The sequence below is a fragment of the Montipora capricornis genome, chromosome 13 (assembly GCF_036669925.1).
Source record: "Montipora capricornis isolate CH-2021 chromosome 13, ASM3666992v2, whole genome shotgun sequence".
NCBI lineage: Eukaryota > Metazoa > Cnidaria > Anthozoa > Scleractinia > Acroporidae > Montipora > Montipora capricornis.
This window is the reverse complement of record NC_090895.1, coordinates 20,643,490-20,662,462: the sequence shown is the minus strand read 5'-3', so window position 1 is coordinate 20,662,462 and position 18,973 is coordinate 20,643,490. Positions and strand designations below refer to the sequence as shown.

Here is an 18,973-nt window from a genome sequence, read left to right as displayed (position 1 = left end):
TCAAGAATGAGTCCGCGCAGGCGCAATGCTATCTCATGTAATCCGTTTCTGCAATAGTGACAAGGTAAAATCTCAATCTAGCCTCAACTTACGGGTAAGTCTCGCTTAGTTTCCCGATTTTACTCGTTTAGATAATAATTTCCCAATTTTTTTTTTGCTTAAATTTTTGTCGTTAATTTCGTCTACTGTTGTTTTCGAATGACCGGCATCTGTCCTTCAGTAATGGTGGAAATTAGTCAAACAAATTAAGGAACCTACGGAAGCTATGAAAGCTCTTTTAATTAATTAAGGGACCTCTTAGTTTTTTTTTCTTTTTTTTTCTTTTTTTTTTTTTCTTGCCAGCATCTGGCCTTGTCTTTCCGAAAATCGGAGTTGTTTTTCGAAATTAGCAGAATTCCGAAATTGCTAAAATTGGAGTTAATGAAATTTACGCCAAGTGCCAGAGACAACGAAGACTCGCTGAGCTCCACACTTTAAAATAGCCTTGTAATGTTTACTTCGTTAATAACAGAATCACAGCTCCACGATGACCGTCACGCCGTCACGCAACGTTCCCATTTGCTTCTTTGATGCTGTTGTCGTCAATGTTGTTGTCTGACTTTCCTACAAACTGACGGTTTGTAGTAAAGTCAGAGTCGCATGGGAGCTTGTGAGCTAATTCTATTCGGAAGTCAAAGGATCGAATCCAAATTTACGATAAAAACACTACAACGTTGAGAACAATTTTGCGAAAACAGGCAAATGAGAACTTAGCGTGGCGACCATCGTGGAACTGTGATTATGTTTTGTTTCGTTTTAATTGCATTCCGGAGAAGGTTTTTATGAAGTCAACATTAAAATGTGGTTTTCAAATGCGGTGCTCAGCGAGTCTTCAGTGTCTCTAGGATTAGCGTGTATTCCCCGCAAAAAGTTTAATTTCAGTCGGAAATTCTCTTAATTTCGAAAAACAAACAAAAATGTCCATTTCACAGCTTGAGTATGTTTCCATTTTTTTCTTTTTGCCAATTTACACCATAAGTGAAGGAAAGGTGTCGAACATTCAAAATAACAATACAGGAGAATAACGACAAAAAAATTGAAAGAAAAAATTGGAAAAAAAGACACCCCGACCCGACCCCGACCCCGGCCCCCGACCCCGGCCCCAGCCCTGGCCCCGGCCCCGGCGTTTTGGCTACTATCCTATTTTTGTGATTTTCGACGGATGGGGTTATATCTCGAAATGAAGAACATCTTTCCCTTGCCTTTTTCTCCGAAACAAAGCCGGCGACCCTCCAATTAATTTTTCAGTTTTGGAATGAGCAATTTATGACCTAACTTCAGGCGAGAAATGAAATTAATTTCAATGTGGGAAGATTTTCGCGCGAACGTCCTCAATTTGTTTAGAGCTGCTTTTTGGCATATCTTTAGAACATTTTTAGTTTTGAATCTGATAAGGTTGCATGACACCTGGACGACCAATAAAACAAGAACACGACAAAACAGTCTACCAGTAATAGCTCAAACTTGGTGGAAGAAGTTCCTGCATTAATTATTTTCTTGGACACTAAACCGTTTGTTATTTTTTACAGATGCGTTATTTCAAGTGGATGCATATTTTACAAAATGGTTTAAGGTGATTCCTTAGTAACAGACGTTGTCGTAAGATTTTCTTTAAACTTTTCTCGATTGTTCCCATCATTATAGTGACTCGAAATGCGCAATTAAAAAAATAGGTCACCAAGCTCATTTGGGAAATATAACTTGCTCAAGTTACTCAATTAATCATAGCGACTTCATCTATCAAGGACAAGTTTGTTCCATCGGTTCAGGCTACGTTTACATTAACAGGACGCACAGCTTTGAAGTAATTCTTGAAATAACAAAACAGGTGAATTATATTGTTCAAAAGGAATAGTTTAATGTTTGTTTTATGGCACAGGCACACGTCTTGAAAAGGCACTGACTACAAATATTCCTCGGGTGCGTGATTTCGAGGAGTCAATTTTGTGTCCACGAGTGATGGTTACGAATACATTTTTTCCTGTAACTTTTTCTTCTGACGTATTTTTTTTACAATTTTTTTACAGCACAAAGAGGATGAGTAAGAGAATAAAATTAGGCCAAAAAAAGATAGGTCAAGAACTTCGTTTAGGAGAAAACAGAAAGCAAACCAAGCTCGACCCCTCGACAACACGTCTCCCCGATAGCGAGGTTTCACTTTCACTCTCGGACTGAAATGAAACTTTAGAATCATCAAGGCTATCACTCGACTGTTTGTTTTGCGAGAGTCTAAAACGTTTCTTGTTTTGCTCTTTACTGCTGTGCTCTGAAAACGGCCATTCCTCTTTCTAGCGAGCTTTCCCGCATGAAAGGTCGCCATTTTGAAATGTTTTTGGCCACGTTCGATATATCAATATTCACACATGGCTACGAGTCTTTATGGTTAAATGTAAGCATTGTTTTGTTTAGAAATATCCGTTGAGACTTGTGAGACAAAGAAAATAGAACTGCGCCGTGAAATTTGACCATAAAGCCTCTTAGCCATTCCTGAATACGAACAAGGCCTACGCTGTGTTATGCCCAGAACAGGATGCGCATTGCCATACTAGGAAATCACCTTAAACGTTTTTTTTTTCCCCTTTGTTCAGGAATAAACTACAAGGCAACATGTCGTACGACGTCATCTTTTTTATCCATGTGGTTCTTTCCACGCTACCTTGAAATACCATAAAATAGGGAAAAACTCACTTATTATAGTCATCGCTGATTATTATTATCTGTCAATAACTCTGGTAAAAATGATCGAAGGTTGTTTGAAAATGTTGATACTGAGACTACGCTTTTGCTTACTGAGGTTGCGTCTAGCCGTTTGTGGCCGAGTCTGTCGCCCTTGTTTATGATTTGTGCCTAAAAAATCGATTTATGACCCACGCAATATGATTTTCTGTCAGATACTGTAATCTTTGATTTTCAAAGTAAAAGGAATTGCTGTAAGTATTCGAAAATTACTCACCTTCGATCGCTATACCGATGCTCCTTGTGACTTTCTGCCTCGTGACTCAAGTTACCCAGAACACCTCGCGAACTCGTTGAACAACACCGATGCCACCTTGCGCGCCCCGTTAAGCAATACCAATACCACCTTGCGCGCTCGGTTGAGCAAATGGAGATTGCTTTTCCCCATACAATATCTACCAATGTACACATTAAGTGGTTTCTAGGTTGCCTCCTCGGGTTTAGAGGCCAAAACCCTGCGTGGGCGATAACTTACCCTTTTACGCAGGGGCTTCTAGGTTGCTTTCTCGGGCTTTGGCCTCTGGATAAAAAAACCCTGCGGGAGCAATAAATACATAATAAATACATACGTACATCAACTTTATTTTACTCCAATTTCACTGTGGCCTTACAAAGCTAATATTTTATATCAAACTTGATCATCACTCTTAAAACGTAAGAATAAATGATACACTACAAACTTTAAAATATTTCAACTGACCAGTCTTAACTTAACCGCGCACCGGTGGCTCAGTTGGTTGAGCATCGGGCTGTCATGCCGGAGTTCGTGAGTTCGACTCCGGCCGGACCAACACTCAGGGTCTTAAAATAACTGAGGAGAATGTGCTACTTTTGTAATTACACCTGCAAATGGTTAGACTTTCAAGTCCTCTCGGATAAGGACTGTAAACCGGAGGTCCCTTGTTGGAAATTAAATGTATGGAACGTTTAAAGAACCACTCGCTATTCGATAAGAGTAGGGAACGTAGTCCCCGGAGTTGTGGTCTGACCTTATCTTGACGTGGGCATCTCTCACTTCCTAAAATAATTTGTAAACTGTGTAATAAGCAGTCTGGTTAAAGTCCCCCGAAAAACATTGTAAATTAGTCCTAAAAAACCCCGAGGGGAGAGACTAATAGCTTCACTCACTCACTCACTCACTCACTTGCATTTCCACACATATTGCTTTGAATTAATTCAAATAAAGTCTTCTTAGATCAAAAACTAAGAGTAGTCGGAGGAAACGTTTTCTTCTCAGTTTCTGTATACTTGATGAACACACATTCACTATGATTAACCGAGTAAAATCTCACAATTCACAAGTCATTAAGAGGAAAAACCTGAACTGGCTCCGAGCGAAATCTACAACACAATAATAAAAGCATAGCTCTTTTAAACTCTGGCATTTTAAAGGAATATAGCAATGGATTAACGAAAGAATTTGCACAAAGTAAAAAGTTTATAGAATACTTTAAAAGCCACGTTGTTTGATGAGAAATTGCTTCAAAACGCTTCCATGAAGAAACATGCCCGGAAAAGAGTGCAATAAGAGCAGGCAGCAATAGTGATAACGATACAACTGTAACAATGAACAGTGTCTTGGTAAGTTTTCTTTCTCTACTGATTGCACCATGATGTTGAGGATGAGTTCCACAGTAAAATTTAATAACGATGGACGCGTAAGAAACAAGGATAATAAAAGGGCAACATAATAGGAATAAGAAGTATGCACCTAACCCCGCTCTATTCGAAATGCCATCGGACCGAATCCGTAACAAAACGATGACTGTAAACAGGCCAGCTGTAAACCAGACAGCCACAACAGCTGCTCCAAAGACCTTCTTTTTAACGAGACGATGCGTAAATGGACGAAAAGTTGCGTGCATTCGCTCCAAAGAAATAGCAGTAAGATTTGTTAATGAGAGGGCTTGAAAGTAAAAAATCAAAGGCACTGCGATCTTAGGATTAAACACTAAGTTAATCGTCCAAATGTTACATTCCTTTCCCGAGGAAAAAATCCACCAGATCACAGGCCATGCATTAAACATATCAGCAACTGCCAGGCTGATCGTCAGGTACATGCTACGCTTGCGAAGTCTTCGCTCTTTCAGGAAAACAATGATTGCAAGGCCATTTAGTGTCACTATAGCAACAGCCTCGATGCCAAGTGCTGTCAGCAAGGTAATGCACACGGATGAAGAAAGCAACTCCAAATTTGAAGTTCTGTTTTGTACATCAGAATCATTGCTCATCTACAAGAAGGAAAAAGCAATGGTTAGAACATTAGGGTAAATTTGCATTCACAAATAATCCCATCGTCGAATAACTTATAATATACTTGAAAAATTTTACTCATTCTGATTGGCTGCGAGATTTGCAATGTTCAGGTAACGCAATGCAGAAAAGAGGTAATTATATTCGAAAGAGGTAATAAACCTTACCCTAACCCTAACTCTTAGGGCAATTGCAAATTTAGACCGAGCACTGGGGGAGCTAATATATATCTTTTTTTTTTTTGTTTTAATCTTCAAACAAACACGACCCACGACCCTCCCATCCACCCACGGGATTTTGCTTCAACCTTGAAAAACCCGGCCTGACCAGGGACAATATCACCACTCCAAGGCAATGTTCACCAAGGGGACACTGTATGTGTAATACACGACATTGGGATTGAGATCACACGTTATACCGAGACTTCTGTTAGCTCACTCGTTCGACGGTATTTTGATATTTGATTATGTTGAAGACAGATTCTTACGATGGTGGCAACAGATTGGGATCGAAAAATATAGCAACATGGACGGCGAAAAACAGAAAATTCCGATGGGAGCCGGAAGATGGCTTCTCCACAGACCTTACGCCAAAGTATAACAAACGGCCAAGCTACCGGCAGGTATTTCTTACAGGTCACAGGTCATAGGTCAGGTTTACAGGTCACTGTTGTAGCAATGATAAAACAACCCTAAGCGTTTATTAATGATATCCCGAGGCCTAAAGACTATTATTCAGGCTTAAGGTTACATTAGGAAAGGGATAGGGCTGCTCTAGTGATGAACGAAATGGTATATGAAATAAATCATACCCAGCTGATCTGGTGACGTAATTTGGAGGACTGGAAAGAAAAATGTTAACGCCGTATCCCACAGCCGCGCGCGGAATTAGGTGTTGTTTCCAAACTCCCTGCAGTATTTCCATCGCCAAAATTCAACAAATCATTCTCTGTCTACCACATTTCCTGTTACCGAATGAACATTTAAGTAGACCCGACGAGTTCTAACCTCGCTTCTGCCATGTTGAATTCGAAAATAAGGTCGCGCACGGTTGTGGGATACGGCGTTAAAAAACTTTTCCACAGTCTTCCCAATTACGTCACCAGATCACCTGGATACTAAACTGCAGATATGAAATCAAGTAAAGCTATGATCCTCGCAAGTATGGACGTAAGTTTAGCAATTGCGAAGAGAAGTCTGAAAAATTCAGAACTTCAACGGTATTTGAACCCGTGACCTCGCGATACCGGTGCGACGCTCTAACCAACTGAGCTATGAAGCCACTGACGTTGAGAGCTGGTCATTGAGACAGTGACCTGTAAACCTGACCTGTGGCCAGTGACCTGTAAAAAGTACCTGCCTCCAAGCTACCCAAAACTGACCCACAAGCAATATGAAGCGACATTTAGCAGAATAGGAAACACCTTATCACATGCTTTCAAACAAAGTACGGTGATGCAGAGTGACATAAGAGCTAGAAGGAACGTCCGAGCGCCGCGTGTTTATTCTGTGGATCAAAACACATGGCACAGGGAAATTGCCTATTTCTAGACATGGGGCGACGGTCATTGTTTTAAGTAAGAGTGCTTGGCTCAAGAGTGAGTATTTCTCAAAATTCAAGCCTGTTTCAGGGATGTTAAATACTCTAGACGGAAATGAACTTATTGTTCTAGGAGAAACCATGGTGAAATTTGGCCTTGGAAATATTGATTGATCTACGCTGCAGGACTGATGAATCACAGGGAAATTGCCTATTTCTAGACATGGGGCGACGGTCATTGTTTTAAGTAAGAGTGCTTGGCTCAAGAGTGAGTATTTCTCAAAATTCAAGCCTGTTTCAGGGATGTTAAATACTCTAGACGGAAATGAACTTATTGTTCTAGGAGAAACCATGGTGAAATTTGGCCTTGGAAATATTGATTGATCTACGCTACAGGACTGATGAATCACAGGGAAATTGCCTATTTCTAGACATGGGGCGACGGTCACTGTTTAAGTAAGAGTGCTTGGCTCAAGAAAGAGTATTTCTCAAAACTCAAGCCTGTTTCAGGGATGTTAAATACTGCAGACGGAAATGAACTTATTGTTCTAGGAGAAACCGTGGTGAAATTTGGCCTTGGAAATATTGATTGTTCCTGGCTAGTCATAATTGTTGGCTTAGCCCACGACTGCATACTGGGATGAGACTTTCCAAAAGTTTGGCTGTCAAATCAATTACGACACAGGAACGTTTGTAGGGTCTGCCGATGCGGAAGTTGCAACAGCCGGGAACTGAACAAGTTGAAAGAGCCCGGTTGGAGGTTGACTATGACCAAAACACAGAAAGCCCTGGAATCTTGGAGGAATCAAAAGACCTAATAGGATAGTCAGGGGAAACTCTAAATGAATGTGTCCTGCTCTTTAGTTAATTCGAGGGATGGACTTGCATGTTCTCAGACTGGCCCCTAAAAATACGTTCAAGTCATGATACCTGTCGCTGAATACCAACCCATTACTAGTGTAAATGGTAGTGGTATCCCTGATAAATTGGAGACAGGTACAATTGGTTTGAGACTTGGTACCTCCTTATCATCCTGTTGACTTAGTAATGGGTGAAAGGAGGGACAGATTGGATGTCGAGTGTGCATGAGAATCTTGGAGGGTACTCTGAACACCAGAGGGCGCAGTTTGAATTCCTGGTAAGGAAGGATGACCACATCTTCGCCAAAAACAGTTCTGACCTAGGAAAATCAGATCTCTTGGAGTATTAAATCCAAACAGGTGGCTCTAACTCAATACCCAATAAAGCAACCCCGTTTTTTGTTTGCCACACTATCAGCGAGAAATTATTGATCAGCATTGGACGAACTGCTATCTAGCCATCCCACAGCCCATGAAGCAGCCCAATTGTACTCGTCCGGAAACAATGTGAGATTTACCGAATGTGGTGAGTATCGAATGCTCAACCAGTCCACAGAGAGAGATGCTTTACCTCTGCCTAGGACGGTGACATTTTGGAACCCTGGGTACCAGGGGAGGAGGGGGGTGGGGGGACTCAGTGGTCTGCATGTCTCGATTTAGCCTCGGGGTATTGGCAGATGCAAGTCAAAAAGGAGGATAGACCTAAAATACGTTCTGAACTCATCATGGACAATTTCAGTGGAGAGTGATGCCACTTGGGTTTGCCAAGGGGGCCAGCTAGTTTTACCCAGTTAATAAATCTAGCAATCAGTGGACGAAGTTATACTCCCTGTCTAGTCTATTTAGATAGCATCATAATCTGGGCTCCCACCTATATTGAAGACAACGTCTACTGTCTGCAATTACCGAATAAAAGCTGCTGGTTTGAAGCTAAATTTCCAGTTCCTGAGGAGTAATTACCTTTTTGGGTCATGTTGTGACCCCAGAGGGTACGGAGACTGACCCGGAAAAAGTTAAGGCTGTTGAGACTCGGCCAGTATCCCTGAATCTTAAAGAGCGGCAAATCTTCCTAGGTCTGGAGAGATTCATCTCGGGCTTTTCCATTATTGCAGAGCCTCTATACCAATTGTGTTGGAAGAATATGTCATATCACTGGCAGGAGGAACAAGCATCAGCATTTGAGGACCTGAACCGCCCACTGGTTAGTTTGCCAGTACTGGCTCATCCAGTTTTCAGCCATGTTGGTGTTAGCTTCATCTTGGACGCCGGTGCCAGCCAACATCTGGGGATTGGAGCTGTTGTGTCTCAGTTACAGCCTAATGGCACTGAGCAAGTGATTGCGTATGGCAGTCGCTCCCTAAATGACCATAAAAAGAACTATTGCACAACTCGCTTCGAGATTCTGGCCTCAATGACTTAAGCTGACCATCATTATTACCATTTCCTTAGTCGGAAATTCCGTCTGTGAACTGACCACGACTTTTTAAGCTGGTTTGTATCTTAAGAGTCTCCATGAATATAACTATGAAATTGAACAACGGCCAGGGACGTTGTACACCAATGCGGACTCCTTATCATTGGGGCCTAAACGAAATTATGGAGAGTTGCCCTCTTGTACATGTATTTCCTCGGTGACACCACGATAGATAAAGGCACTAGCAAGCCTCTATGCAGTGGGAACATAGGTGGAAGTGGAAATTTCTGGTCTACTGAGATGGTAACGAAAGCCCAAGTTCAGGACCATTATATCGGGGACGTTTTATGTCAGTTGTTGCGGGATTGGAAGAAACCAACTCTTCAGGAGCTCCAACCCTGTAGCCGAGCCACCCATGAAGTCTGGACATAATTTGAACTGATTGAGCTGCAGCATTCGCTGTGGATCACGATGGCCCAGCTGGCAACCACTGGGGGTGAAAGAACATCCGCAAGAAGATAAATCCCGGAATTTGTAGACCGGAACAGATAAATGAAGTGCACCGGTAAAGCAGCAAGTGCCTTGCATGTGCTAAGCGCAAATCACTGCCTTAATTAAAGGCACCCTTGCAGCTCATACCATTCTGGAACGCCATGCACACGGTCTGAAATAGGTGGAAACTTCCAAGTAAAAATGTCGAGAACAAACCAATGGCTATTTTCCTTCTCTAGAATTGGTACGAAAATATGGAAGGTATCCTCTCTAAGCTTCGCCGGCTTAGGAAAACCCACTTTAAACGTAAATTGAACGAATTGCTTCTAAGAATGTTAATATGCGCTACTAACATTGATATTTCAAACTATATGGCTTTTCTTTAACAGTTACCTATAATAACTGAAATCATGTTTAGAAAAATTACTTTCTTATGCACGAGGCGTTTGCTTGTATAATTGTTTTTTGGTAACTCTTGTCAATTCCTCAGTGTCTTTTTGTTTAGTTTGTTGTGAGGGCCAGTAGTATTATCTTAGTGTAACTGGCGCGCCTAGAAAAGCAATGTTAACCGTGGGCTACCATGGTCTTGTTTGCATAATCATGATTTCAAGTGAAGCTCTGATCTTCGCAGTTATGAACGCAATTTTTGCAATTGTGTAAAGAAGCCTGAAAAATTCAGGACTTCAACGGGGTTTGAACCCGTGACCTCACTTTCCCGTGCGACACTCTAACCAACTGAGCTATGAAGCCACTTACGTTGGGAGCTGCTCATTTGTGGGTTCTAATCTTCCTGTGAGGAATGAATCAAAGGTGAAATGAAATATGAAATGGATCATATATGAACTGCGGATATGGAATCAAGTGAAGCTATAATTGCGTTCATAACTGCGAAGATCATAGCTTCACTTGATTCCATATGGGCAGTTCATATATGATCCATTTCATATATCATTTCACTGCTGATTCATTCCTCACGGGAACATTAGAACCCACAAATGAGCAGCCCCCAATGTTCATAACTGCGAAGATCATAGTTTCACTTGATTCCATATGGGCAGTTCATATATGATCCATTTCATATATCATTTCACTGCTGATTCATTCCTCACGGGAACATTAGAACCCACAAATGAGCAGCCCCCAATGTCAGTGGCTTCATAGCTCAGTTGGTTGGAGCGTCGCACCGGTATCGCGAGGTCACGGGTTCAAACCCCGTTGAAGTCCTGAATTTATCAGGCTTCTTTACACAGTTGCAAAAATTGCGTTCGTAACTGCGAAGATCATAGCTTCACTTGATTCCATATCTGCAGTTTATATATGATCCATTTCATATATCATTCCACCGTTTATAATCATGATTTGTTGGTAAATAAAGTGAGGATAAATAGAGTAAATGCAGAGAATTCATCTTGACACCGTTGGTCCCCTTACCACCTTCCTGCTGAGGAAATTGGTATATGTTAACAGTTCAGTGCAGTTTTACAAAATCGGCAGAAGCTTATGCGATTCCCAACCAGCGTGCTACAACTTAGGCCAAAGTCCTAGAGGAAAACTTTATTTGCAGGTTTGGTGTTCCTGTCATGCCTACACAGCGATCAAGGAAGAGATTTTGAGTCCCATGTATTCGAGGAGATGTGCACGTGTCACTTGTTGGAGATTACAAGACCCGATCAACTGTCTACCATTCAGAGGGTAATGGACAAATTTAGAGCATCCGGAGACTATCAGCAGCATGCTAGAAGCACGAGCTGAAGACGGCCTCCAAAAATGGGATGAACAACTGGATTTTTGCATGATGGCTTGCCGGAGTAGTGTCCATTCCTCCACGAACAAAATATTTGAGCTAACGAAATGCACATTTCTATTGATGGCACAATGGGCAAGGCACCAGACATTGAGTGTCGTTTCACTAAATTCGTAACTGATCTTGAGAATGGGTTAGAAACTGCATACCGTGATGTCAGAGAAAATCTTAAGGTTGTGCAACGACAACAAAAGGCCACATGATGAAGGGGTTAAGGACGCGGTTTCTCAAACTGGCGACTTGGTCCTACCCAACACACCAGAACTAAAGCCGGATGAAGCAAGCAAGTTTCTTCGCGAATGCGAAGATCCCTATGACGTAGGGGCAAGAGTTAGTGATGTGAGAGTCGGGGACATTCGAAGCGTTCTACACTTGCCCATTTTATAACAACTTACGGCTTTACCAGAGGAGCGAGGAAGTAAGTTTGTGGAAGAGAGCTACAGGTGAAAGAAGAAGTGGGTCGCCAGGCCAGTGCACTGATGGTCAATCTGTGCGGCCGATGTTGGAGGAAGTGGTGGCAGTCTAATTAAAGAGGTTGACGAGGAAGCAGAGGAAGGACTAGTTTGGGTTGATAATCAGTCCAAGCGAGAGGATGGTATATCCAAGGAGAGTAAGAGTCACGCTAGAATCGGTGATGTCGTCGTAGCTAGTAGGTTTGAAAATGGCAGTGAAGGTGATGAGGCGGTCACTCCTTATCAGGTTGCAGGAGATGAAAAGTGCAGGGAGTTACAGAGGAGCACTGAAAACAATTTGGTGGTGGACACCTTACCTACTGTGGGTGCCGGATGGCCGGATCATGCTCGAGATGATCAAAAGGACTTTGGAACAAGATGAGAGCATCAGTGAAGATGGAGAGTTCGGACAGAATTAAAGACCAGTACGCTTAAGAAGACCCTCTGACCAGTAAGGAGAATGGATCCTCAGCAGTTTGCAGCAAATAACCAACCACTAAAAGATATTGGAGCAGAAGCAAATGGCAGTGGACGGTCGTATAGAGAAATTAAAGCCAAAGTTGTTGACGAAAGGGGCAGTTAGAAGACTTTGAGATACTTATACACTTTGAGTTAGTGAGTTTGCCTATTTGATAAAATGTTAGGGTAGATTGCTTTGGTAGTTACTCTAGAGTGCTTGTGAATTCGGAGATCCACTCTTTTAAAGGGGGGGGGGGGATATTGTAAGGGAACACTGTATATATGTTATACTCGATGTTAGGGCTGGGAGCACGTGTTCTGTCGAGATCGAACTCAATGTGATCACAAGTGACAATTTTTCTGTAACCTTGTACTATGGTATTTGGACAAAAGAAAAAAACAAATAGTTCCCGGGAAAGTCCTTTTTATTGGAGTTGCTTAGAAAAAAATACTTCAGTAAATTGAAAAACTGATTGAAATTTAAAGGAAAATGAATAAACTCTTTTGTTCTCCTGTTTCACCTTAAGGTGACAAAACAAAGCTGAGTCTAAATAAATATCCTTAACAACTTTCTCGACAGCTGCTTGGAGAATGATTCCTCGTCTAATTTAACCCATTACCAAGAAAAATTTGTCTGTAACTTTGCCCAACTTCATGTCAAAACAGCGTGGGTGGAAGTTAATCTGAATCAATAAATTAAATAAATCTGAAACTGAATCAATAAATTAAAACACCTAGTTTTACGGATACCTTGGTTGTCGCCTGTTATGTCATTAGCACTAAATATCATGTTCCGACTACCTCTTCAGCTGCTTAAGGTAAAGTCTGCTACGAGCCTAGAAGGCCCATCAGGCCGTCTCTTATCGCAGGTTTCTATAGCATGAAGCGACTGCTAGTCCATCGCAGGGTTACCCCCAGCATTAGATTCGCCAGTACCCATTTATACACCTGGGTGGAGAGAGGCACCGTGAGAGCAAAGTGTCTTGCCCAAGAACACAACACATTGTCCCTGGCCAGGACCCAAACCTAGACCAATCGATCCGGGGTCGAGCGCACTACCAACGCACTAAAATTTATAAAGGACTTCAAGCCAAATCAATGCATTTGGTTGATGAAATGACTCGATACGGTTCAAACATGTTCAAAAGAGGCCTTTAAAACATTTAAAATAACCAGCAAACTTTGACTCAAATTGTAATATGTTTTAGCAACGAATTCGCCAAATTAAGAAAGGCTTATGACATACAGGGCCTGAACCTGTAACTATTTCTGCATTTGCATCTTTTTTCCTTGTTGTTTTTGTTTTTGTTAGTTTTTTTTGTTGTTGTTGTAGTTGTTTTGTTTTTTTGTATCCCAGTGGTGCTGGCAACGGTCTCGTTTCTTGAGCCGGTTGAATAATGAGAACAGTCGAATAAAGTGAAAGTCAGCTTCTTCCTCCTTTCTTAGCCATTGAACTGAATGACACAAATTTTAGATAAGCGTACCATGGCATTGACTTCGAAGATGATTACAATCCTGCTAAGAAAAAATGCTCCCAAAAACTATCATTCTAAAAGTTTCGTTCGGTATCTCCGAAGATGGAGTCTAAATTCTCTGTTCTTCCTCCAAAGCTAGTTCAATCGACCCCGAAGTACTTGTGCTCTGAGAGATTTCAACACAAGGACCAACATATCTTCATCTCTGGCGCATTACAACTGGCTTGGAAAATTAAAATGTCGACTGCTTCGAGGCTGCTCTTGAACAGTTTCATTTTACTTAAGATTTAAGAAAGGTCAGTAAAGTTGAGAATTTCTTTCATTGAAGGAAAAGTATATAATTAAGGCTTTACTCAAAATGTGTCGACTTTGAAAAACAAGATACTATTTGTATGTTTCCAAGAAAAAGGTACAGGTTGATAGATTTAAAGTTAAGTGGTTAACGGTGCGTTCTTGACAAAATCTTGTAATTTTGTAGCTTCAAAGTGCTTTTTTGGAGCGCACGAAAAGAGATCTGAATTGCATACGCACCTGGAAATTAGTCATAACGCTTTCGTTTAGGAAGCTTCTCTGGTAGGTATTGGTGTTCTTTTTTCCTTACATCCGTTAAGGGCTTTCAGGATTCGGTCAATTCTGTCAGGGTTTTCATTTTTACATATTAATTGATTCCTTTTTCTTTTCTTTTTTTAAGTACAAGCAAATGTTTAAGTACGCAAATTAAAATGGTTCCCAGTCAGTAAATGGACAGATGCACTTTGGAACCAATCGGCAAATTCCATTTAAAAGACAACCAAAAAAACCAAATGGCCCTTCGGATACATTTTACCTGCAGTTTCCTTAGGATTTGCATGCCTGGGAATAAAATTTGCAAACATGTTCCACTGACGTTTGAATAAATTAAGAAAGTTAAAAACAGTTCCACCTTTATAATGACGCTTTCGGCGGCGTTTGTGTACCTTTTTTTTTTCCAATAACACCGCTTCGAGGGCTTTTTATCGGTTGTTGACATTTTGCAGAATTAAACTCTGGCCGTTAGAATTAAATTTAAAATACTGAGAGGCATGCAGCTTTACGACAGTTTTTCTTTTGTGTCTCCTGGCAAAATTGCACGTAAAAGTTAGAGACAGTTAGAGAGCATTTTCAAATTTCTTGTCATGAACATCCTAAGATTGAGAAACATTTTGTGTGACCACGTGTTTAATGACGCTTTCGGCATTTGTCAAATAACTACTGTTTGAGGTCTCTTGTTAATGGTTGTTGACATTTGTAGATTAACTTCTAGCCAATAGAGATCATAGTTAATGCGCGGACATGGTTATGCAACTAGAAAAGTTCTTTTGTTTCATGTTTATGTCCGTATTTTTAGCCTTCACCCTAAACAAAACCCACCTTTTTTTTTTTCTAGAAGATAACCAATCAAATCCTTCTATTAAATTATGCCCAACTAATTTGAAAATCCGTGCGAAGGGAAAACAAAATATTGTGCAGGGTCACGATCAATTCAACATCGATTGCGACAACCTTGTTCTCGCTTTTGAAGGTTTACAAGGGTTCTTGACCAGTCCCTCGAATGACTATGTAGAGTTATAAAATACTCTTTCTTATTATATGATTAGCTCTTTGAGGGGGCAAGATAAACCAAATCGCGCGCTGTGATTGGCTACCCGAGCAGGCAAGATGGAGTGATACTGCCCGCCCGGGATTTCTCGCCTGGTCCCCCAAGATCAAAGATCATTTTTTGTGTTTTAAGGCATATAATAAATCCTTCTAATCGCCGTAAGAGAGTTGGAAAAGCCGATCGACATAAAATTGGATTCCGCAATCGGAACCTACTTCAATATCCTTGAGGTATGCACATTTGTGACTACCAAGAAGAACAAATTAACAATAAAAATAAAAGACACGCGACTGGCCTTCTGGCGTGGTATGTCTATGACATCCCACATTCTAGTTAAATTACACATTTATCTTTCTGGTAATCTTTCGCGATTTTTCGAAGTTTACCCGTAGTTGTAGTTCACCGTAACTGGACATTTTGTGTTAACTTTTTTTGCATCCCACTGATACGTCCTTATAGGCGTCTTGTTGATTATTATATCAACATTTCGAAAGTCAAGTGAAGCTATGATCTTCGCAGTTATGAGTGCAATTTTTGCAAGTGCGTAGAGAAGCCTGAAAAATTCAGGACTTCAACGGGGTTTGAACCCGTGACCTCGCGATTCCGGTGCGACGCTCTAACCAACTGATCTATGAAGCCACTGACGTTGAGAGCTGGTCATTCGTGGGTTCTAATTGTCCCGTGAGGAATGAAATGAATCATATATGAACTGCGGATATGAAATCAAGTGAACCTATGATCTTCACAGTTATGAGTGCAATAACTCACGGGACCATTAGAACGGGACCATTAGAACCCACAAATGACCAGCTCCCAATATCAGTGGCTTCATAGCTCAGTTGGTTAGAGCGTCGCACCGGAATCGCGAGGTCACGGGTTCAAACCCCGTTGAAGTCCTGAATTTTTCAGGCTTCTCTACGCAATTGCAAAAATTGCACTCATAACTGCGAAGATCATAGCTTCACTTGATTTCATATCCGCAGTTCATATATGATTCATGTCATATACCATTTTATCATTTTGAAAGTCATAAGGTGACAAAATACCAATTAAGTCTGAAGATATTGATCCACAAAGGAAGCCGAAATCTTGTACGAAGGACATTTCTCTCATAAAGTATGTGCACTATGATAGACAATTTAATTAAAAGTGCTGTATTTTAAAGTACAGACTGTTTGACTTTAGCCCATGCTTTTCCAAGCGGTTTGATTGCGAATAGATGTAATTAGCATTTTACTAAATCTTGTTTTCTCACCCCAATAAGTTACGATACCTTGTTTTTCCTGTTCATTTATAATGGCCTTTTAATTTTGGACAAAACACGCGTTAAATTATTCCCTCTCGTACTAATCAGGTAACGTTACAGCTCTCGACTTCGGTCAACGAGAGGTACACATTTTCTTCTAAAATGGTGTATTCCTGTGCATTGCTTTTTTTAACCTTGTCCAGTCAATATTTGACATTGAAAAGCTACTTGAGGGCAATTATTTTTTATACAAGGGCCATTCGAACAAAGTAGGAGTGCCGGGTCTTGGGAGATCTAACAAGCAAATAATTTGAGGAGACAAAACGGAGAAGACCGTTTCAACAAACACCAGCGTTCCGTTGACAGACCCACTTATTTTTCAAATCAAACAACTGTCTCTGAACATTACACCAGCAATAAATACATGCCTCATGACATATGGAACTCATGCCAATGTAACTCATCCCCACATCTCGTAAGCTCGATTACCAGCCGCTGTTTCGGGAAATAAGCCAGCGCTCACTCCCGAAATCTCGGCTGGACGCGTGAGGTGAGCCATTGTTAATCTCCGCCAATCAGAAACTCGCCTGCACAAATCCGTCTGGCATAAATTATATGTTTTGGCTGCGAAGGTATCCCTTGACCCGGCCTGTTCGAGGTTTACAGTGATTTAAGATAGGAAACATCCAAGATTGCGACAACGAAAAGTGTTCGAGAAGCTGGAGAATGGGAATTGTGTCGTTTTCTACCGCCTGAGCTCGCAAACCCCACTGATTTTCTAGTTGGCGCCAAGGTCAAAATACGGTTTTCAAATCCATTGCTATTGCAATTTTCTCCTCATACTTCGCTAATGTAAGGGCAAGTAAAATTCCTCAAGATCAATTGAAAGTACTGCTGAGTTTATTGCTGGCAAAACGAGGGGGGCGATGAGATCGACTGAGAGCTAAAGCAGCCGAAGATTTCGTTGATGATTCGCTGGCTCAATTCAAACTCACATCGATCATTTAACCACAAACTCAAGCTCGTATCATCTGGACACCTCGCACAGACGTTTTAAGCACTTTTATGTAATTTCTGTTTTCTTAAAATCAGTGTTTTTGGGATGTCTAATGCTATTTCCCCGCAACTATTGACTTCGCATAAATTATATTTTGAATTTACGTCACAGACACAATCTATCGCTCACGCGTCCAGCCGTCTCTTCTCGGGGAGGATACCCGAACTCGAGTGAGCGGCGGAAATCGAGCCTACGCATCTCGTGACTCCATACTCAAAGCCCGAGAAGCGTTTCTAATCGAAAGGGGCCAAACACTTAACCCAAAGGTATAAACAAAAAAGAAGAACTGTAAATAATATCTATATGTAACCCTACACATATATCTATATATTTACTTCTTAAACTTGAATAGAATAAATTTAGAGAGCGCTCAACTCTGAGAGGAGCAGTGATAAAAATGATCAATGGTAGCAAAATTTCACTTCATCGTTTTATAGCAATAAAACGATGAACTGAAATTTTGCTACCATTGATCATTATTATCTATATATTTAGACATTTTTCTGCAATCTTACAACTAGTTTTCTTAACTTATGGCTATTATTTGAATTTCAAAAATTTTAACGGCAAATCATTTAACTCGCTGAAGAAGTCAGGCCGTGCTTTATGAAATATTGGAAAAACCAAATACTATATATCTCTTCACAGCTATACAACCAGCCTTGAATTATTATTATTATTTATTTATTTATTTTTAATTGAAAAGATAATCCGAGGCGAAAAATTCCAAAGTTTGGTTAAATGAAATAGCCTAGTCAAACATCGGACAAAAGAGCCCACTCGAAGTGAAGTGGACGTTTTACAGAATGATTATTTGTAATTATCGGTATGTTAAAAATTCATATGCTTACTAAAAATGCGTCTTTGAAGTTTAGTCTGTAAAATTACAAGTCACCACGTAAATTAGCAAGGCAATGAACTCGCTAAGGGCGGAGAAAAGTGAGCGAATGTGAGAATGATGTACACCTATTAATTACATGAAACGTTGACAATGGAACCCATTGGGAACGCGAAAAAAATATGAGCCCCAGGTGGGATTCGAACCCACGGCCCTCCGTGATGTAGTCGGATGCTCTAACCATTGAGCTACTGTAGACTGTATGGTAAGCAAGGGTGAAATGTTGGTCTTTAATTCGACTTGCCTCACGCAGCTACAGAGTCAAATAACGACTGACAGTACAGCTCATCACTGCATCGCGCAGTCACTTGAAACCATATCTGAGATGCGGACAACCAACCACCTAAGTGAGCAAATGTGACAATGACAATGGAACCATTGGGAACTCGAAAAAATGGAGCCAAGATGAGATTTGAACCCACGACCCTCCGTGATAGAGTCGGATCTAGTCGTGAGTTAGATCACGGAGGGTCGGGGGGACAAATTCCATCTTGGGCTCGGATTTTTCCGAGGGCCCAATGGTGTCCATTTTCATTGACACATTCGCTCAGTTGGGTTGTTGGTTGGCCGCATCTCAGATATGCTTTAAGGTGACTGTGCGATGCAGTTATGAGCAATGCTGTCAGTCGTT

At 41.0% G+C, this 18,973-nt stretch overlaps 1 non-coding gene across 1 annotated transcript; it reads right to left on the bottom strand.

Annotated features, from left to right (window-relative positions):
• Positions 1–18,467: 18,467 nt before the first annotated feature.
• Positions 18,468–18,541, bottom strand: Trnac-aca (transfer RNA cysteine (anticodon ACA)). The gene has a single exon. It is a non-coding gene; the product is annotated as a tRNA-Cys (tRNA).
• Positions 18,542–18,973: the final 432 nt, after the last annotated feature.